Below are 10,000 nucleotides of genomic sequence, written 5' to 3' on the forward strand. Positions count from 1 at the left end.
GCAAAACCACAAGCAAGCAATCAGTAGTAGGCTCTGGTTCGTTGATGGCGCATTTTGCGGTCAGCACGCAAAAGGGACAATTTATAGTCAATGTTTAAATTGAGTGTAAATATTTACTCACCCATTTCTCGTTTTCCTCCTCTTCAGAGGACGAGGAGGACTTCCCTCGTTGCTGTTCCTGCTGGCTGGACTAAAGCGCACCGGGGTTTTTGTTTACACAAAGCGCCGGGGTCCGCACTCAGGAAGGAGTGTGCCCCCTGCTTATGGTGCTTGCGGTGAAGCCAATTTTATGCTCAATATCTAGATAGAGACCCATCGGTTTGTTTGCTCTACAGATAACGTGTTTCGCCGGAACGGCCTGAACAGCAGCTGGCAGAATAACGTTGGCTTCCATAGTTGCAACCCCTGGCCACCGCTGTGAGCGGAGTGTGCCATTCGACGGTGGCCAAGGCAACCTCGGAATAAAGAGAAATAAAAACAACCTAGCAAGAGGTAAGCGGCCAGAGCACATGGTGGTCAATTTGAACTTCTCTTCGACCACCGAATTGGAGTACTCACTCAAATGCATGCATCTGTGATGATGATCATGCCTCCCCTCTTCTCCTCTTTTGAATGATCTCCGTATGCCTCGTTAATACGTGTTGCGTGTGCGTACAGAAGACGCACCATTCTTCAATTGTGCTGACCTCAAAAACCTTTCACGCGTCGACAGATTCAATTTGAACCCCCACTCCCCGGCACAGCATGCTAGACCGACCGATGGTTCGTCGTCGTGGAGTTGGAGAGCCAGCACAACGGACAACACACAATGCCAGTGCAGAGTAGATTAGATTCCACGAGCTATGATCGAATGCGTGTGCGCTGTTGCCATAACAACCATCGACGCACGTCCTTCACGAGGTCATTTCGTTTTCGGAGATCTTCCTGCGCCTGTTGGTACTCCCGGGACAAAGGCACTATCAAGGCCCTGGGGCAAGGAATTTCGGGACAAAGCTCGATACGCACCCTTCGTACGTGGCATAAGTCGATGACGACGCCGTCGACGACAACGGTTGATCGCGACGGTAGTGGGGACACAAAGCACCACCTCGAGAAACTCGTTTCCAACGTCCCAGCGATGGTGATCGCGCCTGTATTGGTGTGGTGCCCTTGAGGACGGCAACGGTGATGGCGACGACGGTGCCAATTCCACCTCGCAAGAATGCATCTTGTCCGCTGGCTCGAGTGGAATGTTGCATATTGGTTCCCCCCTTGTTCATGTCCAGCCCACGTCCCCATCGTGGGCAACCGAGATCGCATTGGTGGAGTGGTAGTCGTAGTACCTTAAACAGAGGAACGGGCTACAGGGCCACCGCGGCTGTAGGCCATCAAGAGGGTACGTACAGCCACTGCTATCTGCGAATGACCCCCCCGCCGTCGGATAGGATTGAATCATCACCTGGGTTAAGCTTGGATGCTACACGGTGTTGGTGAACCCTCGGCAAAAGATGCTGTGAATGAGGATGACTCATGGTGGTCGAGAGGAAATTCCTCGAAACCATCCTCTCGACCATTTGTTTGAACTTCGTCACGCTACCGGCAGCATCAGCACCATTCATTGATGGACCACGGACCGCCATAAAGACGCGTCATCGTTTCCCGAGAAGGCCCGCGGATACGCGTTGGGTGATCGCGAGATCACGGAACACCGATCGAAGGTGATGAAAGGGCCCCGCCACTCGAGCATACCCCCAAAAAAGACCTCTAATGGTTTCACTTTTTAAAATTAACAAACCAATCACAATCGCTCACTGGGCCCGGCGGATCACACATCCGGTCATCGGGAGGAAGCAGAAGATTTGGGAGAAGAAAGAAAAAATCTGATTAACGAAATACCGAACCGCCGAACAAACGCAGGACCCGATCGATGATGCCTACCAGAAGAGACCGAGAGACATAAAGCGGACACCAACGGACAAAAACTGGTAACACATCAATCAACCAATCGAAATCGGTTACTGGGTGCGTCCGGGTGGTGTTGATCATTCCTACGAGGGGCGCGCACGTCCAGTGATCGCTGCCAGCACTCGTCAATCGTCAGGAGTAATCGAAGTCAATAATTCACTCTCAGGCCAACGGGCCCCTTTCATCAGGCTGATCCGATGCGGCCGCAATCTTGCCGCTCGCCTTCCCGCAACGTCTCAACCCAGCCCCATGGTCCAACGGAAGAGATTCGATCTCGTTTCGGTCCGCAATTGCTCGCTAACGCGTCGGTCCGCACGCACGCAATTGATCGTGAAGCATAATGTTGATGGTGGTGGTGGCTGCTGCTACTGCTGCGGGGCCACACTGTGGAGGCGAAAGTGTTCCAGATTTTGTCTCGCGTTTCGTGGTTGCACTTTGAAAATGGAAAACAAATGCTACCCTTGGCTAGCTAGCCCGTCCGTTCGATGGTTGGAGCGGTGAAGGATGAATAATGTTAATAATTTAGTGTTTCAAACGATACTTTGGCGTGAGTCCAGCGGCCACACGGTTTAGAGCCGTACAGAAAATGGAGCCACAGTGGAAATCGACACCGTGCGCACGCTGGCTGGACAGCTAATACCAACAACAACAACGACAACTCGGTGTAGTGCTCTTGACCAACCCGCGACGCAACGAAGCATTATTGTTTTTGAACCTTGGTTTGTGACAAAGGAGCGAACCGTAAAGGGCTTATTCCGCGAAACACAGAGACGCCGTTATGGGCGAAGAAAACTGATACTGCTCCATCCAGCCACCCCATATCCACTGCAAATGTCCATTCGAAGATCTGGAATCGGTGGGTCATTCGATATGCAAACGAATACGCGGGGAGAGGGCAGCAAACACAATTGATTACCTTCCACAGTGTTGTGTATCAATATCTGAGGAGTGTCAACTCGCCGCTGTGGAATGGTTGGCGATTGGAGCACGTAACAGTTCACCCAGAACGAAGGGAGCCCTTGACCGGTTCCGTGTCTGTTTTGCTGGAGCGTTACAGCGAATCCACCGTAGCGAATGATGTTCAGAACCGCACGCCGCAAGGGTGCCTCACTGATTGGCCTGACATCTTGGCCTTCATGTGTCACGTACGTACAGCAGCAGCACAGCATCACCCCCATTAGTCACTTCCTGTGGCCATTGCTAAATAGAATAGACCTGATGATTCACAGTAGGCAGCGGGGTTTGCTGCCGTTCCTCCGTGAGTTCCGCAATCTGTCGGTGGCCTGGTGCCATACTATAACGATCAATTGTTTTGCTTTCGCTCTCGGTGCCATAGCGGCCATACGCCGGGGAAGCTGTGCTATGCTCGGAAGGTCTCATACCACACCCAACGCTCTCCTCTCGTGAAAGTAAGATTCAAAATTCCGGGCCAAGTAAACGAATTCGAGCGAAAAGAAAAGCCCGGCGTGAGAGTATATTCCACGAATGGCGATGGGTATCGATATCGACGTACAACATGCGCTACACACCAAGCAACATAACAGGAGGGATGGGGGTGGTCGGTCGTCTGTGGGACTTTCAGACGATGCTGAAAATTATGCTTTTCATTTTCCGCTTCACCCGAGAGGGCTGCTGTCTGGTGCTGTGCGCCGCGTGTTGCAATAGAATCGGTGTACCACGTGAACGAGTGTGGAGTTTGTGCCACTTGAGATTTAGAGCAAACAAACAATGATTCCCAGACGCAACCAGGGATCCGAGGGGTTACCGGAGCCAGAGCGTCAAGTGGCTGACTAGGCTAAAGACGCTTAGTGCGCGCCCGTCTGGTTAGTGTTTGCTGGTGGTTTGTCTCTGGTTTGAGCAAGCATTTCAAACCGATCGAATCTTGAAGCTTGGTGGTAATTAGCGTCAGACTCGAAGGAACTTTTTCTCATACCTTATGCGGTTCTTTGGTGTTACAGCCTCCCGTCAAAGTTAGTAAACAGATGTTATACGCAGCGCTTCACTTGGAGACATTTCATTATTATTCTAATGGTTTGTAAACCAATTTTATCCATCCAATTCCTGTGTTTAAATGTAATTAAATTGTTCAAGATATTACCAATAACATTAAGCATTTTTTACTCTATGAATTTAACTGGTTACTTACATATCCGTGACGCTTCACGAGTTACGCCGAGCCAGCTTCATCTGCTATAGAAGAATCCCCCACTGCTCGAGATCAAGCGTCGTTGTTTTCCACTTTGATGTGCCTACACTTTTGGAATATCGATAGAGTAATATAGGATAATATAATATACTGTGTCTTCGCTTTATAGTAATTATCCTTCACGATGCCAACTTCTGTTGAGCAAAACTCGGTGAAGGCTAAAGAAAGCCTGCACTAGAGAGAGTTACGCCATGGTGTACAAATAAGCAGAGGTAGTGCGTTTCAGTTTGCAAACATTGTGGAAGCAACATTGCAACAGTTCGTCTTTACTGTAACGCACAACATGCCGGCCTAGCTCAAGAGTTTGCAACACAAACATGTCACCACCTTTTCTCCTTCGTTCACTGGATCCGGGAGTTTCTGAAAGTAGCAGAAATTGAAATAATCTTTTTTTACTCTCCAACTTTTGCCACTCCAGCAACAGGCTGTCTTGGAATGGGGTTTGGCAACATTGCAAATGCCTTCACCAACATGGCGAAAAGTAAGCTGGCCACTGAAAACCGAGCAAAAGGTGTGTTTCGGGGTCAGCGACCAATGAACCTTACCACCATCGTCGTGGACACGCAATGTTCATCGAAATAACGACCCACCCCATCTTGGAGCGTTCATAGAAATTATGCATTCGGTAGCACGCCGGAAAAAGGTCTGTCTCTTCCGAGACAGCCCGCCACTTCTCTTATTCGGTACGACTTCACTTTTCCAGCGTCTAGCTTCGTCGTCTTTCCAGCTCGCGCCCAGTCCGGTAGTGGACCGTAAGCGTAAAACGGTGCCGCATAAAGATTGAAACCGCATGCATCACTGCGCCGAATACGTCATGGTACGGGGGAGGTTGCGAGCTGACCTGGAAAGAAGGGTCTCCCTGCTGTTGCCGCCACATAATAGGCCACACAGAATGCGAGCACTAACGGTGAGCGCGGCCGGCAAAGTTCGTGAACTATGAGCAACGTCAGACCAGGGCCGAGCTAGCTTCTAGGCATCGAGAAACCCAACACCACCTTGGCCGCTAGTATATCTGCATATCGGATTGGTGTTCGTTCGCGCTGGTGCGCCCATACTAAACTGCAACTAGCCACTGCCAGTCACAGACACAGACACTGACTCGTGAGGTTCTTCATCCCTGTCTCTCTTTCTCGCTGCCTCCGGACCTCTGTGACCGTTGCTCTGTCGATGATTTATGGCCAACGATGACCGCAGGCCGAACGAACGTGGCGGCGGGACAGCACAGCGCCGGTCTGTATGGTAAATGGACGGAGGAGAAGCGTTTGTCATTGGGACACGGGCAGTAGTGATCATAATCTCTGCGGGTGGATTGAAGAAGGGAGGGCGGGCTACGTTCGTCAGGGTCCCGGCTCCGGATACCGGACAACCAATTGAAAGAGTTTCAATTTAACCGAGAGCATGCCATGCACGCGATTGCGCCATGAATCATCTGTCGACATAAAACCGCAATACACCGCGTGCGCCCTGCGCGAATCTTACCGACGTTTAGTAGATAGCTGAGCTGGCTGGGGTCTCGTTCGTGGATCGAATATCTTTCAACCTGCCGTAGTTGTATTCAGTCCACGCCGATAATGATTGCACTGGCAACGACAGAGATAGGGATTGATTTCATCGATCACACACGAAGGTCAACCTGAGGCGTCCAAGGTATCAGCGGCTACGTGTTCCCCTTTGCTGTTCTTCTCACATTACGAAACGATGACAAGACCTTTCCAAGGGGTTACATGTAGTGAGACCAGCGTTAGCGATATCATTGGTTGCTTGGTTAATTTGTTGTTCAGGCGAGAAGTTGAGAAACGCTAATACTGCATCACAGCAGCCTCTGAATTCCGTTCGAATGAGAAGATGGCTTTGCCGATCAACCATTCCCGGAGGTGCCCCGTTTTCCTGGTGGTCTGGACACCGTGCCTTGGCATCACGTCCCGGTAAACCGTAAATTATGCTTCATGTTTACTCTCACTCACAGCAAAAAGAACAGCGCTAAAGAGGGAAAACCCATCACGATCCGATGTCGGCGTGCTGGGTGAGAACTTGTGAGCTATACTTACCAGCAGCCAACAACACAGCGCTTGCCAACGGTCCTGTGTGCGCCACGAGAACGCTGCAATTCTACCGCTCATCTTTCTCTCCTATTTAAAGCCTTTTCGCCCCATTCGGTTCCATCGTCCGCCGTTCGAGGGGCAGTGAGCATATAATGATGAGCATTGTTTTAGAAAACAGTTTTCCTCGCACACACTTACCCGGCCGCAGGGGGAGTGACGGCAATAACCTGCGGTTCACAGCGCAGCACACCGACCCACACTGGCTGTTGTTGTTGGCTCGTCAATAGAGCATAATTCCTGCTTTCGACTATCTTCAGCCACCGATCTAAACGCATCGCCTCGCATCCACTGGTTGCTCAGTTGCTTCTTCAGTCGCCGTTATATCCATCATCACCACCAAACTACGCTCGCTTCGCTGTGTTGCCGAGAGAAACGGAAGGAGCTGGAAAAGCACAGGCCACACTGTACGAAATACGAAATCTAAGACCAAATTCAAAGTGAAGGAGGAGGAAAACGGGTATGTCGATGCATCAGCACTAGCATTAAGACTGCTTTTCATTCACTGTGCTGTGCTAGCAAACTCACACCGTGGATAGCGCTCCGAGGGGGGAACCAATTGCTGTGCGCCGACAATCATACACCATCATCATCGTCATCGGCAGGAATATAGACTGCATGCTTACTATGCTGCGCCTGTGTTGATAATTTGCTTTAGAAAATCTCCGTAACGACCCTTTTTTTGAAGATTCTCGGTTCTCGGCCTGCCAGTTTCCGTGGTAATCCCCAAACTGCTTCAAACGCGGCAGCAGCACACACTTGAAGACGTCATCACACAGCCCCCGACAGCAGCCTCTTCATGTCAGTGTCAATGGCACTCAGAGACGAACCACCCACCCCCAGCAGCAGTCCGTAGATCAATTTCGGTTTCATTTTCAATCCAAGCAAACCCAGTCTCCAAACCGTCACGTTTTCCCAGTCAAGTACCAGTTCGATCAAAGAATGCTGCACCCTCCATCAGAAGGATTTTCCTTTGTTGCGACCTCAAGCCCTATGCGTGTTGCATATTTCTCGTGACATTTGGTCACGCCTTCACCGCCAACACACACGGGAGGGAGTTAGATCCATTGATGTCATCATTAGATTCCTTCAGCCCTTGTTACCTCAATCCCCAACCAAACAACTGAACTGTAATGATAGAAAAAGGTCAACCGGTACCGGAAACACGCGTCAATAGTATGTTCTCTATGCGATGTTCTTTTATTGATCATATAGCGATCTCTGCGCGATCGCATTTTCTTACACATTCATCCAGTACTAACCCTGACTCTCTTTCGTTCTCTCTTTCTCTCGTGTGTCTATCTACTACAGCCCAGCCTTCTCCTCATTTATAGCGCTTTTAGTTTGAGATTTGTTTAAAACACTACGAACTAGGTAGTAGAACGGATAGGGAGGGATGCTGATTGTATCCGGGTTTCGCGAACAAATTAAAAAGAAAAATCAAAAAAGAAAACCGAGCGAGCCTTTTACACATTCCTGGTCCTTAGTTTCCTAATTCGGTCCCGAATGTACTCGCGCAAGTACCGTATATGTCATGTGTGCGTTTCTGTATGGTGGGAAATACGTTCAACTTCCGGGGCAGAGAAACAGAGCATAAATACAGAAAGTGTTACGAGACGAGACGAAGGAAATGTATGAAAGAGATCCTATTCAGTAGCGCACCATACAGCGCACCATACACAATGCACAACACAGCACTCTTCTTTCTGGCGGGTGTTTTGTTCTTTGTTTAAATTAAAAAGGAAACACTAAACAAAACTTACGTTTACTGGAAGATAGGTATTAGGAATGTGTGTGTTTTTTGTATGTGTGTTTGTGTTTGAGTGTGTTTATGTAAAACTGTCTCTCACAATATTAAAACATGGTACTGCTTTAATTAGAAGGAAGGAAGCCCACCAATAGCTCCGCAGCACGCACTTCATACTTTTCTGTTCCGGCGCTTCTTACCTAAATACGTCATCGATTAAAATTTCGTTTTACTATACATCGTGAATCGTAAAGCCATGAGAACCACACGCCGCCACGGACCATTCGTGAAGCTCTTCGATAGGAATTATTATTGATCTTCGGGGTGTGCCGCCATGCGTACGGTTCATTCGATCATCTAAACACCGTACACCTTATTATATCACGAGTCGTTTTAAGCGCAGCTGCCAGGATTTCCATTTACGATTTATCTAGCTAATAAATACACAAAAATATATCCGCATGTACGTGTACTCTTTTCGTACAAAATCCACCTGTCCTGCATATGCATACCCCTTCTTGGATGATCCCAGGACTGAATATGTTCGAGGCATTCGGAATAAGGCAACATGTTCCGCGGAGCATTCAGGGGCTTTCCACGATGTACAATGCTTGACATTGCTTCTGCTGCTGCTGCTGCTGCTGCTGCTCACTTGTGACTTGATCGAATCATACTATACTCTAGCGGTTAGAACAGCTTCTACTCAATCCTAATTTCCGTTCAATTCCCTTAGCTGCCTTCTGTTAAAAACCAGAATACAGTAATCGAAACTACAGTAATCCTTGTACACCTGTTGCGCAGCAGCTTTTCAGTCCGCTTTAGTACGAATTACTACTAGACTTCTCCCTTTCCTTCCTCCGATAATACCTATAAAACAGAAATAGAAATCTATTTCTTCATCTAACGGAGGCACGGTACACTCAAATGCTTGATTCGAACACCATTATATCGTCGTCCTTAAAATGCTGTATATACTATCCTTATCATCGTATCTCTCTCTCTCTCTCTCTCTCTCTCTCTCTCTCTATGCGCACTGTACACGATTGTTTCTTCTTCCATTATTTTCGCTATTCTCACAACGCTCATCATCTTTACAAACTACTTTGGAGTGTGTGTATTTCGGCAATGATGAGTTCTGTGGGTTTTGATTTCGAAAAGTCTTTCGTTTTATCATGTTTTTGATTTTCTCCTTAAACGTCTATACAGTTTTCCTCTGCAAATTTGTACACTCACTTATCATTCTCAAACAAATACCAAAGAAAAGGTGAAAGAAAGGAAATATAACCGAAGCCAATCGTTGGAAGGTAAAGAAAAGTCATTTTTTCGATTGTTCTTGCAATCTGCTCTCTACTACCACACTTTCTTCGGTGGCATTTTGATCGATTTGCACGTTGAAAAAATGCATCTCTGCTTAATATTAGGCTAATGGAAATTAAAAGAAAAAAACGATGCAGCTCAATACATTTTCCAACCATTCATCGAGTTCATGGCGCGTTCTCCATCTGTCGTTCATCACCCCTAGCTATACCATATGTCTGTCAGTCACCACCACAGAGTTCACTTAACACGTAACCCCCCCCCCCCCCCCCCCTACACTCAACCGGGGCGCGTGACGCATGGGTTCTCCACCATATGCAGCCCCCGGCCACGATGGAGAAAGGCAGCACAAACTTTGCTACAATCGAGCGCGCGAGTGAGAACAGGCAAGCCTGTCGCCCAACCCAAGAGAGCCGCCATGAGTCATCGTCCATCCGAAATAGATGGACCTCCATAGCACACGCCGCAATGGTATGGGATGAATGTAAAGCCACCCAAAAATCATCGCCGGAAAAGGGAATTGGCTCCCCAAAGTCATAAACAAAAGCCTTTCTACCACTTCGTCCCATCCCGGACAGTTCCTTAATCCCTGGCAGTAGTGCGGGGTTCGCGTTCTTAAAGGATTACACACGATAGCAAAGTTCGGCTCTATCTATCGTGACGTGTGTCTTGGATTCGATTTTCTCT

General features: G+C 48.5%; 1 protein-coding gene across 6 annotated transcripts in view; it reads right to left on the reverse strand.

Annotated features, from left to right (window-relative positions):
- Positions 1 to 7,423: 7,423 nt before the first annotated feature.
- Positions 7,424 to 10,000, reverse strand: part of LOC126579174 (DE-cadherin) — a 12,134-nt gene continuing 9,557 nt past the window's right edge. For 5 of the 6 annotated variants that reach the window (XM_050242526.1, XM_050242528.1, XM_050242527.1 and 2 more), the window contains exon 3: positions 7,424 to 10,000. This exon is cut by the window's right edge and continues 5,465 nt beyond it. The gene's annotated coding sequence lies outside the window, so the exon portion shown is untranslated. The other variant, XR_007608424.1, reaches the window with a different exon arrangement.

The sequence above is a fragment of the Anopheles aquasalis genome, chromosome 3 (assembly GCF_943734665.1).
Source record: "Anopheles aquasalis chromosome 3, idAnoAquaMG_Q_19, whole genome shotgun sequence".
Classification (NCBI taxonomy): Eukaryota; Metazoa; Arthropoda; class Insecta; order Diptera; family Culicidae; genus Anopheles; species Anopheles aquasalis.